At 38.2% G+C, this 16,523-nt stretch overlaps 1 long non-coding RNA gene across 1 annotated transcript; it reads left to right on the top strand.

Moving 5' to 3' along the window:
- Positions 1-2,350: 2,350 nt before the first annotated feature.
- LOC106726653 lies at positions 2,351-9,217 on the top strand. The gene is made up of 3 exons (XR_001362724.1): positions 2,351-2,474; positions 3,512-3,514; positions 9,205-9,217. It is a non-coding gene; the product is annotated as an uncharacterized LOC106726653 (long non-coding RNA).
- Positions 9,218-16,523: the final 7,306 nt, after the last annotated feature.

Raw genomic sequence — 16,523 nt, 5'->3', positions numbered from 1 at the left:
AAAAAAAAAAAAAAAAAAAAAAAAAGATGTACTGAACTGGCGTAGCCTAATACCAACCTGAAAAGAATGTCTGCCACTCTTCTGATGAGGATAGAAAAGGTCAGTTAAGAGCATATGGGCTTGTGAGTACAGTTTTCAAGTGTGGGCTCTGTGGCATCGCCAGCCTTAATTTAAGATGGTTACGGAGCTCTGTATGGGTCGCAGAAGCTCGGTTGGATGGTGAATGGTTGCAGGAAGTCAGGCACGTTTTTGGCGTTTGTTTGGCCAGCGGGAGCTCTGCATGAAAACATGTTCTTCCCTGCCGGCCACAGGGAAGACTGTGTTTGAGTGGCCTGTTGAGCAGTCTCTCCAGGATCAAAATCAAAAACCACTGGGGCCAGTGAAAATCTTCCTGCTTTGAGTAAATAAAGCCTGCAGACGATATTTAAACAGAAAGTGGTGACTTCCAAGTATACATACATACGCGCACACACACACACACACACACACAAAAAGCAAATTTAATACAAGAAATTGGAAGTTAAAAAGAATTGAAACTATTGATAGGAAGGGGCTTGGGAGGTCACTGTAGTATTCCTTAAAACAGGACGTGCAGAAAGCATCAGAAACCTCCACCAAGGTTCTTTAGTACATGCTTATTGCTCTAAAGTAGGGGATTTACAAAGGTTGCTGGCAAGAGTCCTTGGTTTCCATCGAAACCTGTGCCCTTCCCATTTCCACAGCAGAAACAATACTGACTTCTGCTTCCCTTTGTTCTAAGTATCAACAAGTGTCTGTTTTGGCAAAACCTAAGCTGGAACTCTAGTTGCAAGGGGCTGGGGGGAGGGGGGTGGTTAGAGAATGATAGACATGGAGAAAAGCACAAAAGATTTGGGGTGAACATGATATGCAATATGTAGCTGCTCTTCTGTATGACCAAGACCATGTTCGGAAGGGTGAAAGCCCTCCTTTTTTCACAGACATTGTCTTTTAGTGGGGAAACTATAGACAATAAACTTACAAGTAAGCTAATATGAAATACTAGCACAGTGATGGCGAACCTATGACACACGTGTCAGAGGTGACACGCGAACTCATTCTTTTGGTTGATTTTTCTTTGTTAAATGGCATTTAAATATATAAAATAAATATCAAAAATATAAATCTTTGTTTTACTATGGTTGCAAATATCAAAAATTTTCTATATGTGACACAGCACCAGAGTTAAGTTAGGGTTTTCAAAATGCTGACATGTCGAGCTCAAAAGGTTCGCCATCATTGTACTAGAGGCCCTGTGCACAGGAATTGTGCACTGGTAGGGGGAATGGCCTGCAGGGATCGGCCCGCTGTGGGAGCACCGCTCATCCCGGTCAGCCCAGCGGCTGTGGACCCGCCCTCTGAGCTGTTGCTCCCTGGTCCAGCATCTTCCGTGGAGCCGGGCACTCACCTTTCCAGGGGACCTCCGCCCTCTGAGCTGCTGCTCCCTGGTCCAGCATCTTCTGTAAAGCCTGATCACTCACCTTTCCAAGGGACCCGGTCGGAGCCGGACCCAGGGACAATAGCACTGAGAGGTGGTGGAGTAGGCCTCAGTCCCGCGGTGGCCATGAACCCACCTCCCGGCCTCCGGGGTCAGCTCTGCGAGCCCAGCGGTGGCACTTTGTGGCCTGCGGGCATCCGCAGCAAGTAGCGAGGAGGAGGAGGCAGCAAGGAGTGAGGAGGAGGAGGCAGCAAGGAGTGAGGAGGAGGAGCCTGGGGTGAGGAGGCAACGATCGCAGCCCGGGTTCCTACCCGTCAGCCAGGGGTTCGCAGCGGGAGCAGCCACTCATCCCAGTCAGCCGAGTGGCACTCCCACTGTGGTAGCGCACTGACCACCAGGGGGCAGCTCCTGCATTGAACGTCTGCCCCCTGGTGGTCAGTACAAGTCAAAGCAACTGGTCGACGGGTCGTTCTGGTCATTCCGCCATTCGGTCACAGGGCTTTTATTATATAGGATTATGCCCAGCAAAGGTGAATGCCATAAGCATAATAGAGCAAGATCAGAAATGAGAAAGGGATGGGCTGGGGGTTTTGTTCCATTAGTTAAGATGTCAGAGCTCTTGGCTTTAGTGCCATCGTCTTAGAAATCTCTGCGCCATGGGAGCCAAGTGGAGGAAGAAGCGAATGTGCAGGCTGAAGCACAAAAGAAGAAAGATGAGGCACAGGTCCAAGTAAACCACAAGCTTGTGCACCTGTGAGAGCCACAGGAGCAGAAACAGAGAAGCCAGAGGCTGGGGACACTGGTACACGTTGTTGAACTGCGTGTCTGTTGTCTAGAACTTCTCGATGGGAGCTAGAACATTCATGCCATCTGAACAACATGGCCATCTTTTCAGAGACCCACCCTGCTCTTACAAAAACAGTCCCTTTTGGATATTTGCCCTGGACCTGTGACATTCTGGACTGGTTCTGTTCTCAGTTGTGGCTGAATGTAACATGTACAATAAATCACCTCTTCTGTCTTATCTGAACAACAACAACAGAAAAGGTGTCAGAGAAGATTTCTTTGATTTGGAGACTGCTAAAAACTAAATGTTTGTGTCCCCCCCACTCAAAAAAAATCATTGAAAGATAACTGCCAATGTGGTGGTATTATGAGGTGGGGCCTTTGGGAGGTGATTAGGTCATGAGGGTGGACCCCTCATAAATAGAATTAGTGCCCTTATAAAAGAGACCCAGAGAGCTAGCACCTTTGCCCACTTCTGCCATTAGAGGATACAGAGAAAAGACTACATCAATAAACCATGAAGGGAGTTCACCAGACACCAAATCTGCTGGTACCTTAATCTTGGACTTCTAGTTTCCAGAACTGTGAGAAATAAATTTCTATTGTTTATAAGCCACCCTATCTATGGTATCTTATTATGGCAACCTAAATGGACTTAGTTACTTTTCTTATATCTTATACATATTTTCTCCCACTCTGCTATTTTTCCTTGGACTTTGTTTACTATATACTTTTACATAAATATTATCAATTTGATATTACATTAAAAGTACCTATTTTATACACTTTTAAAAAAAGAATTTCTAGGCTTCAACATCATAAATATATCTGACTTCATATTTTTATATTTTTTGTGAATAGTAAAAAGTGGAAATGCAACTTTTTTGGTATTGATAATTTCTTCAAATTATTTATTTTTTAAATATGTTTTTAAATTGATTTCAGAGAGAGAAAGAGAGAGGAAAAGAGAGATAGAAACATCAGTGATGAGTGAGAATCATCTATTGGCTGCCTCCTGCACACCCCCTACTGGGGATCTAGCCAGCAACCTGGGCAAGTGCCCTGACAAGGAATCAAACCTTGACATCCACTGAACAACATAAGCTGGGCTTAAAGTATTTTTAAATTAGTTGACACCTACATATTTTAAATGTCACTTTAGCATATTAAATTGACACATGCACATGCACCTCTCATATATTTATTTTCCAGCTTGGAATGAGGAGTGGGAAGGCATTGAAGATGTTCTTGGACCATATTATTATTGAGGCTGTAAAGTGCCATCAAAACTCTTTTTAAAGTAAGGTCTTTGTTAAGATGTAGCTATGAGGCTTATAAATATTTTGAGAAATGTATTTTATATTTATTGATTAAGATACAATTTTACCATTAGAGCAAAGTATTTATCTATATTTCACTTTGTAATTATAAAATAAAATATTCCCAATTTCTCTTCTTAGTATTTATATTACATTTTATTTGTATGTGGGAGTTATTTTGATTATGTAGTATAAATCATTGCTACTAATTACTCTCCTCAGCCTTACATATCATGGAAACAGAAAATATTTCCTTACATATGATACTATCTGTTCACTTGATTCAGCAGTAAACATTTTATATAAAAATAATATTGAATACCATAATAATGTCTTTATTGTCAACTTAAATTGTAGAGAAAAAAATGACATAACTGGAGCCAACATGCTTCTTAAAAATTTTTCTCTTAGTTGACAATATAAATTTTATAATTAATCAAATGTCTTTTCCTTTGATCATAAGAAAGTACTGAACCAAATCTGCAGCCCGATTTTTAAAAGTTATATTAGACTCAGATCTACATATTTGCTTAATTCACACCCATATTTCCTGTGATAATGTATCTCTTTGCTATATTTATACTGTATTAAGTTTGTCTAAGAGAACTGCCTCAAATTTTCTGTGAAATTAATCTGAGTAAAGTTATATTTATGACGTATCTAGACAGCTTAAAACACAAACAGCACAGCAATATGAGTAAGTGTGGACCTATCAGTGACGGGTATTAATGGTGAGAGAAATGAAATGAACCGAGGGATGAAGCGCATGCCATAAGGTTCTACACGCTTGTTAGGAGTGGGCCACAAATGTGCCCTGAGCTTCCTAGCAATCCCAGTCAAGGGAGACAGAGCCTCACTTATGGGATCAGAGTGCCCAAAGTAAAGTTAAGACAAAATTAGGAAAGTCTATCACATTTCTAAGACCTCAGTGAATCTCGTCCCATGAATCCTCATAAGAATGATACATTTTGATGTGTAGTACACTATCATCAAATATAATATTGCTGCAATAAATAACTTCAATTTTTGTTCTCTGGAAGAACAAAAGATTCTTCCAGAATCTGGAAGAATCTACAGAGAAGAGATTTCATGTTGCTAATTCAGAGAATCCCATATGTTTTAACAGTTAGCTATTAGTGGACAGTCAATTATCTACTGGGAAAGCTGATGAGCCAAATGAAGACTCACTCCTAAATAGCAAGCTGCTTTACTACAGCTAATTAAAAATGAATGATATAAACAAATAAATAATAATTCCAGTTTTAGGACTAAGCACAACATTGTGTTTAAGTCATATGATTCAGTGAGTTACATGTGCATTGCATATCCTATATATATTATCACTCCATATACAGTAGAGCAAGGTGTTCTATTATAAGGTTTAACTATGATTTGAACTGAATAAGGCAGTTAAATTTCTCTAAGTGAAAAATAGAATTGGTAGCACTTAACTTGCAGGGATATTATAAAAATAACTGTAATGATTTTTAAGAGGCACTGTGTATGTAGGTTTGGTAAAAGTTCTCTGCAGTGAATGTATTCCCCATAAAGCAGTAATACTGACAAATTATTGTAAGACAGGTAGAGTTCTGTTTAATTACTCAGCTTCTACATTACAGTACATATTTATTATGCTTTTAAAATTGCATCTTAGGCTTTAATGCCTTTTAACCAATGCTTTTTAAGATATATAATAATACTACCAAAGACATCAACAACCTTAGAAATCACATATCCATATAATACCATTTTAAGAAGCAAATATGTCTTATTGCTTTGCAGCATACTTTGCACAGCACGTATTTAAAACATTTTCTTCATATAAATGCATACTTTGCACAAAAAGTATTTAAAAACATTTTCTTCCAACTTAAATCTATCTTTTGAAATAGCAAAGGAAATGGATTTGTGTGAAAGAATAGTGTTCTCTCTCTATCTCATATATATATATATATACTGAGTGGCCAGATTATTATGACCACCCCATCAGTACTTCATTGACACTTCCAAAAATACTGAATATTGAAAACTTCCTAAGCAAATATTCTCAAGGTTTTATTATTATTATTTGCATAACTAATTCACTTCATTGTACTGATGGGGTGGTCATAATAATCTGGCCGATCATAATAATCTGGCCACTCAGTATATATATCATCTTTGAACTATGACAATATTACCAATAGCCCAGCATTACATGTATTTATTTTGAAATGTTTTTGTAGTCTGTTTTGTTTTGATCCAACCACTTTTCTCATAGCTAATGGAACATACTGGCAAGTTCCGTACATTTGACTTTATAATCTGTGACCAATGAAATAGGAACAAAAATGGCACCAATTTAGATGGGATGCACTACTACCTGATTAGCACTATGATATGACCAGCTCATGTATTAAGGCAGAAGGACAAATATAATTTAAATATCACTCTGCAAAAATAAAGAAATACTAGTGGATTTTGGCATTTCATTTCATGAGAATTGTGTAATTTCCCATTATTTGCATTATAAGAATTTGTATTTCTTAATAGAATTATTATTCAAAGTTAAGTAATCATTATATTTAAAACTATTTAATGTTAAATTAATGACAAAATATCTTTCTTAAATATTTCAAAAGAAATTCAATGCCATTGTGCTGATACAAGAAGTTTTTACAATAGTTCTGCTTATACAACGTAAGTGCTGTCATTTCTGGTATTATTTAAAATATGAATTTCTTATGGGAGGGATTATTTAGAATCATTTCAATATAATTTAAGGATTTTTGTATTATTATATAATGCAACTCATTAGGGTTGTAAAATCATTAAATTTTTCTATATAAAAGAAAAATAGGGCTCCACTTTATTTACAAGAATGTATCTCTTTTGAAATTTTTCTTTTAAAATATTTCTCCTTTTAGATCTTAATAAACTGAACTGCTAAATGATTAATATCTATCTCTTTCATAACTAGTATATTTTAATCTGGTTTAGGCCTTCCATAGATGTGAAGAACTCAATTAATAAAGTCATTAAATATTCAAAATACAAATTGATAGAGATCTTTGCTTAAAGCTTAGAAAATTCCTAATTACCTCATTGTGCTTTTGATACTAAATTTTGTTCCCAAGAAAGATAAATACCAATTGACATAGTGTAGGGGATTCTCAACATTCTGTTGTCAAAGCCTGGAATGGCCATGAAATATTTGTAAATATGACATTAGAAAAAAAAATAGGTACAGATGTCTCTCATTGTCACTCAGGAAGGAAGAAAACTGCTTCTCAGTCTGAGTTTGTTGGAAATAAATACTGTTCAAGTTTTTTTTCTTGAAAAAGCAGTGTTTATTTTATCTTAAAATGAAATGATCTCAACTGAAATCTACACTGTAATCTAATGCCAGACTAACTTTTCTAACATCACTTTCCACCCATTCCTCAACCCCTCTCCCCTTGGCACATCACTGCGAGGAAATGACCACCATGCTGATCAGCTGCAAAGACTTGCTTAACTATAATGGAAGAGTTTCTTGCAGGGGCCAACCCCCTCCCCCTCCCAAACACTCATAGAGGTGGTTGGGTTGTAATCTGGTGTCGTCTGAAGCTGTTCACCAAGTGCAGTGACTCTGGGGTCTCCCAGGAGATGCAGACAGAGGTCAGCCACTACTTATGCCCTGCCTGGAGCCACCCTGCATGAGCTAAAGAATGATCTGCAGATGGCTGCTACTTATGCTGGGCTTGGAGGTGCCTGGGAGAGGCCAAGTTGCAAACTAACGCTGGCTGCCACTACTGCCAGGCCTGAGGTCACTTAGTGAGAGGTATGGCATATGCCAGAGGCCAGCTGCAACTTGTTTGAGAGATTTTAGTAATGTTCAAAGCATGATACAACAGAGGCCATTTGTATGGAAAAGCCACTCAAATGGCATGGGTGGGCCTGCAAGTTAGGTGGGGCAGGCTCTCAGGGAATCACCAAGATGGGGCTAACAGAGTTAGCCAGTTTTATGGGAGACTAAGATATGGTGCCTGCCTCTTGGCTCTTTGGAGGGGTTGGAGGAGGGCTCAGCAAAGGAACAATGATCTCTTCCAGCACTTCTGTCTGGCTGTCCCTCTAGCTCTCACTCTGAAGCCAGACAATTCAGTTCCTCCCCATATGTCCCTGGCACTTTTTGAGCTACTGCTCCAGTGCTGGAGCTCAGAGACAGTGAATCTGAATAAGTTGGTGCACAGGCCCTTAATGAGGAACAACTGAGTCACCAACGCCCTCCATCTCACTCAGCCATAATCTCCGCTGGTTTTCACATCCAGAAGTTATGAGGACTTTTGTTCCCAGCAGAAACCTGGGCTGGGGATTCTGGTGTGAGATTAGGATCCTTGGCTCCTCAGGTGGGACCTTTGAAGCCAATATAGCCCTCCTGATTTTTAACCTCCACACATGGGTGTAGACCCACTGTTTCTGCATCTCTGCTTCTCCTACCAATCTCAATGTGGTTTCTTCTTTATATCATTACTTATAAAACTTCTGTTCAGCTAGATTTCAGGCTTTTCTGAATGATATTTGTTCTATAGTTTAGTTGTAATTTTGATAGGGTTTTAGGAGGTTCCGAATACCACATTTACTTATACTGCCATCTTGACTGGACTCCTTTATTTCTTAAACACCATGAAACTCTGGGAGATTTCACTTTGCCTTTACAAGATTTTGTGTATAACTTAGTGGGCTTCTATGCAATCTCAAAATCCAGTAAATAAATGTTCTTTGGGAAAGCCAGTCATACATTTGAGGAGTCATATATTCCAATGCTTCTCACATCAATCCTCTGGGGTTTGGTGTGTGTGTGTGTGTTTTCAAAAAGGTTTGGGATTTCATTTTTTCCTAACCTGAGGTACTTTGTTTAGACCAAGCCAGATAGCTGGTCTACATCTAGGATTAAAAACCAGAAGAAAAGGTTTGGATGGCAATTGTCAGCATTATCTTTTAATCTCAGAAAGTCTTTTCCCACTTTTAAATTTTATTTATTCTGTTCCTCATTGCTTCCATAGACCACTAATTCTTTCTAAAATATGGGAATATATATATACTGAGTGGCCAGATTATTATGACTACCTGACGTTTGTAGGCAAATTAGCTATAATTTCACGCTGAAGTTGCTAGAGGGCCAGATCATTATAAACGTCTGAATAGCACAACATACCTAAGTATCATTGCTGATCAAGTCCATCCTATCATGTTGATGGTGAATACCAATGTAGATGGCTTCTTACAACAAGACAATGCGCCATGCCACGGTGCTCGTATTGTCCAGGAGTGTTTTCAAGAACATGAGGGAGACTTTACCTTGCTTAGGTGGCCACCACAATCACCAGATCTCAATCCAATTGAGCATTTGTGGGACGAAGTTAAAAGAGCCATCAGGCAGCCGGTTCCACAACCATCCAATTCACAGAACTGGACAGTGCTATTCATCAGGCATGGTGTCAGATTCCTCGCATCACCTTTCAACATCTCGTGGAGTCAATGCCAAGAAGAATCCCCATAGTATTAAAGGCAAAAGGTGGCCCAACGAAGTACTGATGGGGTGGTCATAATAATCTGGCCGGTCATAATAATCTGGCCACTCAGTGTGTATATATACCAATACTATATATGTTGATTTCAGAGAAGAAAGAAGAGGGAGAGAGATTTAGAAACATTAATGATGAGAGAGAATCATTGATTGGCTGACTCCTGCCCCACACCGCGGATCGAGCCCACAACCCAGGCATGTGCCTTAACTGGAAACAAGCCTGGGACCCTTGAGTCCACAGTCCAACATTCTATCCACTGAGCCAAACTGGCTAGGGCTGGAATTATTTTAAACTTAGCTGTCTTTTTCTAAATTGTTTTAGCTGGGTCATCAACCTGTAGCAACCTACCTCAAAGTAAAATACCCAAGAGTCTTGTGTTTTAATGGTTGAATAGGGAATAGAAGCAAAGGCTTGAGAAATAACAAGGCTGAACACACCATACACACACACACACACACACACACACACACACACACACACACACACACACTGGATATTCTCATTGTAAAACTGCATTAAAATGTAGATATAAAAAGGGAATGCCATTTTCCCCCATGTAAGTATAATTTATATAATTTAAGGGTGACAAAAAGTAATGGCATATGGGATATCATAATTACCTATATTATCATCAGTGATGGTATAAAATGAAGTGTAGATGGAGAACAAGATATTGACTGACCTAGGACTTTGATAGTTATTTAGGTGAAAACAGTAATGAAAAAGGTTGTGGCATGTTGTGGTAACTTCTGACAGTACTGGAAAATTTACATGGGGAAAAGAAAAATCAAAATCTTAAATTTCCAAGTAATATCTTGGGTGGAAAAAAAGACTGTGTTTTATATTTGAAGGAGTTTTTATCTCCTTTAGCTTCAGGCCAAATAGGGCTGAGAATTGAGACAACAACATATAATTCTATGGAGCTATAAAAATAAATGAAAATATGTGAGCTGTTATGGAGTGATTCACAGAATATATTTTTAATAGAATAAGAAAGCCATGATACAAAGGAATGTATACGGGATGCTGCCAATTTTTTTCTTCACCAATTTGTCCAAGGCTCATTCTAGCATTATTATATTTCATGAACTGGTTTATTCAGTTATTGAATGTTAATACAAGTAAAGGAGGAGAAAGTAAAACAAAACAAAAGAATGAGGCTTACAAGAAATTCCCAGATGATTATTTAAAATAATAGGTATGGTAAACAATAGGATGTATTTTATTTTTGTGTGTGTGTTTAAATCTGAGTATTTGCAGGAAAGTGTGTACAGGGCCAGAACCACTCTCCAAAGGCCCAGCACTGGAAATCCTTTCAGGATATTTTAGTCATTTCCCCATGCACAGTGTGCTTTGCCTTTGAGCCCATTGTTTGAAATGTCTATTGTTCTTTAGGTCACAAAGGGGCATATTTTTCAAAATGGCCATGCTGGCTTAGCCCCTAGAGAGGGAAGTCAACCTACAGGTTCAATTACTGTGAATTTAAAGCAGAAAAATGTCTTTCTAAAGTCACAGTTATGTTCAACTAGAATGTATCCACATCTCAAGAATGGCAATTTTCTGTTTTAAATTTACAGCCATTGCTATCCTGCTGCTCTCCTAGGGGCTAAGCTAGTCTTACCAACTGCAGGACTCTATTCTGCTGTGGCCAGAATAGTCAGGGCGACTTCATGTGGGCTTTCCACAGTAGAGCCAGATCTGCCAAAGGAAAAGCTCTTTCTATATTAACCTCCAAATATAGACTGCTGATGAGGATACAAAGAAAATAGATGCCAGACACATCTATATATAAAAAAAGCCAGTGTCCGTGATGACTAGGATGACCAAATGACCCGTCACCATGAGGTGCATAGAGCACCTCTTGGTCCCTCCCCTCATGACCCACAGGCTCCGATCACAGCAAGGCGGGCGGCGGGTGGGTGGGGCAGTGAGCAGTAGTGAGAGGGTGAGTGGGGCTGCGAGCTGTAGCGGGCTACTGCACAATTTCACGCACTGGGCCTCTAGTAGGAAGATAAATAGACACATGCCTACATATATATGTACGTTGATTTCAGAGAGGAAGGGAGAGGGAGAGATAGAGAGAAATATCAATGATGAGAGAATCCTCTGCAAGCCCCCTACTGGAGATGGAGCCCACAGCCCAGGAATCAAACAATGAACACCAGGTTCATAGGTCAACACTCAGTCACTGAACCACACTGGCCAGGCTCTCGTCTTCTTTTAAGGTAATATCAATTTTTTTCTGGTCTGGTAACATTTTTTTCTTCCTACCTACTATATGTCACCTTGAAGTTCACTCATTCCCAAGGGTATTTAATGTTGATTTTTTTTGTATTTTCCCCCTTTAAACTGTCTGATTTCTTTCTATTTGGTTGTCTAGTTGAATCTACAAGCAATATAAATTGAGTCTGTTTGCTATTGAGTCTCTATCTACAAAATTAAGATGTATTGTTGAGAAGTTTCCTGGATTCCAGCTTTTTCTTAAAGAGTAATATCAGGATGAACTCTAAGATATTATCTCTTTTCCTCTTTCAAATGTGTTTTGGCCTCTGCCATTGTGTGTGAAGAACACCATAGTAAATAGATATCAGACTCAAATTAGGATAATTCAATAGTAATATTAATTAATAATAAGGAACTATTTACAACAGTTTCGGCACAAACTGCACCACAGGGAATAGGGCAGTATCCCCACGACTAATAATAATAGACATTTACCATACTTAAACCTAAATGAAGGAGGAGACAAAGTAATTAATAGCAATTAAAAAGATTGTGTTATTGTCCTAGCTAGTTTTGCTCAGTGGATATAGTGTCGGCCTGCGAACCAAAAGGTCCCAGGGTCAAGGGCACGTACCTTGGTTGCAGGATGCTCCCTGGCTGGGTCCTGGTCAGGGCTCATGCAGAAGGCAACCAATCAATGTGTTTCTCTCACATCATTGCTTCTCTCTGTCTTTCCTCTCTCTTCCAATATGTTTAGATATGCAGGGTCATATGATCCAATGGTAGGGTATCTTTTAATACATCCTGGGCCTGCTGAAGAAATTAGTGTTCCAAGTCTCTATCATAATTGTCCTTCATAGGGGTCATCTAAAAATGAACAGAGCAAAAGAGTCAAATGTAGAATGTGTTGCTTCTAAAATCCCAAAGGTCTCTCTCACTGCACACTGTGGCTCCTTCTTTTCATGGGTGGTGTAAAGTGAGCAAGGCTTCCCTTACTTTAATAGGAGTATGTCTAAATGCTACATATCAGTGAATTCCTAGAAACTTAACCAATAAGTTGTCTTAAATTTTTGAGGGTTTATTTACCACACTCTTGGAAGCCTATCTAACAGTAAGGAATCTAGGATTCTTACTACTTATTGCTTACTAGATCAAACTAGCATAATATCATCAAGGTAATAGATCAGAAAGACATTATGAGATATATCAAGATGACTAAAAGTCCTCTAAATATCGTAATAGAAAGAACAAGGAAAGAAGGGTGTACTAGTGTCCTCGCTACATAAACATAAACTGCTCTGATTTTGTTTCTAATGGAGATGTAACTGAAAACATTTGGCAGGCTAGTGGCTGCATACCAGTTGCCAGAGTTATGAGTATTTTTCCAAGTCAAACATTGTATTCACTATGGCAGTTGCAATTGGCATTACTATCTTATTTAGTTTATGAACTCCTACTATCAATTTCCCAAGCACATTGGACTTTGCACAGATCAAGCCAGTGATATAAGATATAAATGGGGATGTGACAGGATTTGCCATCCCCACATCTTTTAGCTATTTGATGGCAGTTCTGTACTCTCCATTTGCCCTACTGAAGCTACATTGCTTCTGATTTACTATTTTTATGGAGGTTGGTGGCACTTTCATGGCTTTTTACTTACCCCTTCCTGCCATAATGATTCTCACTTCACAAACCAGGAAAACAATACAAGGAATCTATCAGCTGCTACCTATTTCCCCTATTCAATCTGAAATAACCATAGATTGGGCACAAAATGACACTATCTCCTGCCTGGCCAGGTGGCTCACTTGGTTGGAGTGTTGTCCTGTACACCAAAAGGTTGAAGGTTCCATTCCCAGTCAGGGAATATACCTAGGTTGTGGGTTCTGTCTCTGGTGGGGCATGTATGGGAGGCAACTGATCAATGTTTCTCTCTCACATTGATGTTTCTCTCTCCCTCTTCATCTCTCTCTAAAATCAGTAAAAACATATCCTTGGGTGAGGGTTAAAACAAGACACTATCTCCTGTTGAAGCTAGACTCTTCTTCATTCCAGGTTCACACCATAGTATGAGCTGTCCTTGTAGAATTCCCTCTCCTTGAATGGTGGTGGAATTTGTAACATGCTTCTCACCAATTGAATATGACACAGGTGATAGGATACTACTCATGCTTTGTGGCAAAAGAGAGGGAATATTACAGGTGTAATCAAGATCTCTAATCATTTACTGACTTTGAGTTTCTCAAAAGAGATAGTTCCTGGCTAAGCCTGTCGTAATTGGGAGAGCCCTTTACAATAGGCCATAGGCCTTCCTTATAGTTAGAGACTCGAAGAATAGGCTCCTCACTGTATCTCTATTTTGGACAACACTGGGTAAAGGTACAAAATAATTCTTAATACTTTCTAAGCAGATAAAAACAAATAAATCCTTATTTAATGAGATTGGAACATACACCTTCAGTTCAACAGGTTCTCTATGCATATATTCTCAGTAATGCAACATTCAAGCAAACCCCTATTCAAATTTTAACTCAGTTGAAAACTCTGCAGAAAAGAGTATAGTATACTATGGTACTATATACTACATATTCAATGTGTGTATGCATGCACTACACTGCACTTTGAAGATAATTTATGCTAATAAGGTAACAATTAGAAGTCAGGGTGCCAAAGTATGGTAACTGGCTTAATTTTGGAAACTAAGTAATTAAATTGTAAAGAAGCATTACTGCTATTAGCCCTTCATGATGGACAAACTAGAGATATGTTGTGTGTTTTTTGTTTGTTTTTTAGATATATTTTTATTGATTTCGGAGAGGAAAAGAGAAAGAGCGAGAAACATCAATGATGAGACAGAATCATTGATTGGCTGCCTCCTGCACACCCTCTACTAGGAATCAAGCCCACAAGTCAGGCATGTGCTCTTGACTAGAATCAAACCCAGGACACTTCAGTCTGCAGGCTGATGCTCTATCCACCGAGCGAAACCAGCTAGGGTGAAATAGAAATATGTTTTTATCTTCACTTTCAAACAGGAAGTATTTTTTATTCTCACCAATTTACATGCTGCCCTCAAAGAGGGTAGAAGTTGGCCACTGATCACAAGATCCCTCTTTCTTAGTTCCTCAGAGATGTGATGTGCACAGGTTAAAGAGACTTAAAGCACAGGATTTCTAAAACCTGGTCCATGACAGAATTATGCAGAGCATATAGGAAGGAAGCAAAATCAATTAATAAAGTCTCCTCTCTACTATCAACAAACTGCATAAACAAGAATTAATTTTAGTCAGAAAGGTTATGGGAATGGAGAAATGGAGATACTAATGGAGACCACATGAGATAATAACATGAAAGACTCACAAGAAAGAGAACAAAATCAGATGACCCCCCAAAGGCTCAGGATCCAGATACCAGGGGATTAATTGTACCAAGGATGTTAAGCAGATTTTTTTCTGTGTCCTGAAGTTACTATATTTGTAAGTGTTGTTTATTGGACTTAATTGTTAGAATCAACTTATATAAATATTTTATAATCTGTCTATTGAATCATGCTTGTAAAACAAATGGAGGCATCTGTCATCTAATAGGTTGTAAGTATACCACACACACAGCATGTATATCTTATATATTTAAATTCAGTTAATTTTCATAAAGTATATACCCATGTGTAATCAGCATCCACATTAAAAATGGAATATTGCTATACCTCAAAAAGTTTCTCTGTGTCCCCTTTCATATTCAAAGTATTCACTATCCTAACTAGTAAGGATAATTTGAAAATTAGTTTTGTCTGACTTTTAATCATACAGTGCTACTTTTTTGTATCTGATTTTTTTTTTTGCTTAATAGTATATCAATAAGATCCATCCATGTTGTTGAATATAGTAGTAGTTTATTCATGTTCATTATAATATTAAATTCCATTGTATAAATAAATATTATAAAATGTGATCTTTTACACTGTTGACTGATATTGGCTGGTTTTTACTTTGGGGCTATATTAAAACTCCTCTATGATTATTCTTGATTATGAATGTTAATGAATATTGAATATTTCTAACATTTTCATTGGTTATAGCTAGCAGTGGAATTGCTGAGTCATAGTGTAGTATCAACTCAATTTTAGTAAATAATGACAAACAGAATGCTTGGTAAATTTATATTCCCAATAGCACTGTATGAGAATTTTAGTTTCTCTACATATCTATATTGCCATTATGATTGTTTAATAGTATCGCATTGTTATAATTTCCCCCCCCCTGATGATAGATGAAGTTGAACCTATATTCAAATGTTTATTGGTTCTTTAGCTATCCTCTTTTTAAATTAAATTTATTGGGTGACAATAGGTTTCAACTGCACATTTCTATGATATATCATCTGTATCATAGATATTGTGTGCCCATCACGCTACCAAATCATCTTCCATCACCATATATTTGACCCCCTTTACTCTTTACTACCCTCAATCCCCCATCCCTCTGGTAACTAGCACACTATTGTCTGTGTCTATGAGTTTGTTTGTTTTTCTTGTTTGTTCATTTGTTGCTTTCAATTTTATATCCCACATATGAGTTAAATCATATGGTTCTTAATAGTTCTGTCTGACTTATTTCACTTAGCATGATATTCTCAAGATCCATCCATGCTGTTGCAAATGGCAGTATTTTATCTTTTCTTATGGCTAAGTAGTATTCCATTGTACATGTGGACCACATGTTTATTCATCTTCTATCGAGGGACACTTCAGTTGTCTGCATGTCTTGGCCACCATGAATAACACTACAATGGTCATAGGGATACATAAATCTTTGTGAATACATGTTTTCAAATTTTGAAGGTAGATGCCCAAAAGAGGGATTGCTGGGTCATATGGTAGCTCTATTCTTCATTTTTTTTGAGGAGCCTTCATACTCTTTTCCACAGTGGCTGTACCAGCTTACATTCCCACCAGTGGTGAATGAGGGTTTCTTTTTATCTTCACCTTCACTAACACTTTCTATTACTTGTCTTGTTGATTGATAATAGCCATTCAAACGACCACCCCGAATGTGCCGATCTCATCTGGCTATCCTCTTTTTTGAAGTGTCTGTTCATTTTCCTATTGGATTACCCGTTTTATTTTTTATTTGAAGGAACTCTTTTTATATTCTGGATAAAGACTGTTAGACAAGGGACAGCAAAGAT

Source organism: Myotis brandtii, unplaced genomic scaffold (genome assembly GCF_000412655.1).
Source record: "Myotis brandtii unplaced genomic scaffold, ASM41265v1 scaffold3, whole genome shotgun sequence".
NCBI lineage: Eukaryota > Metazoa > Chordata > Mammalia > Chiroptera > Vespertilionidae > Myotis > Myotis brandtii.
This window is presented reverse-complemented; position numbering and strand designations above follow the sequence as displayed.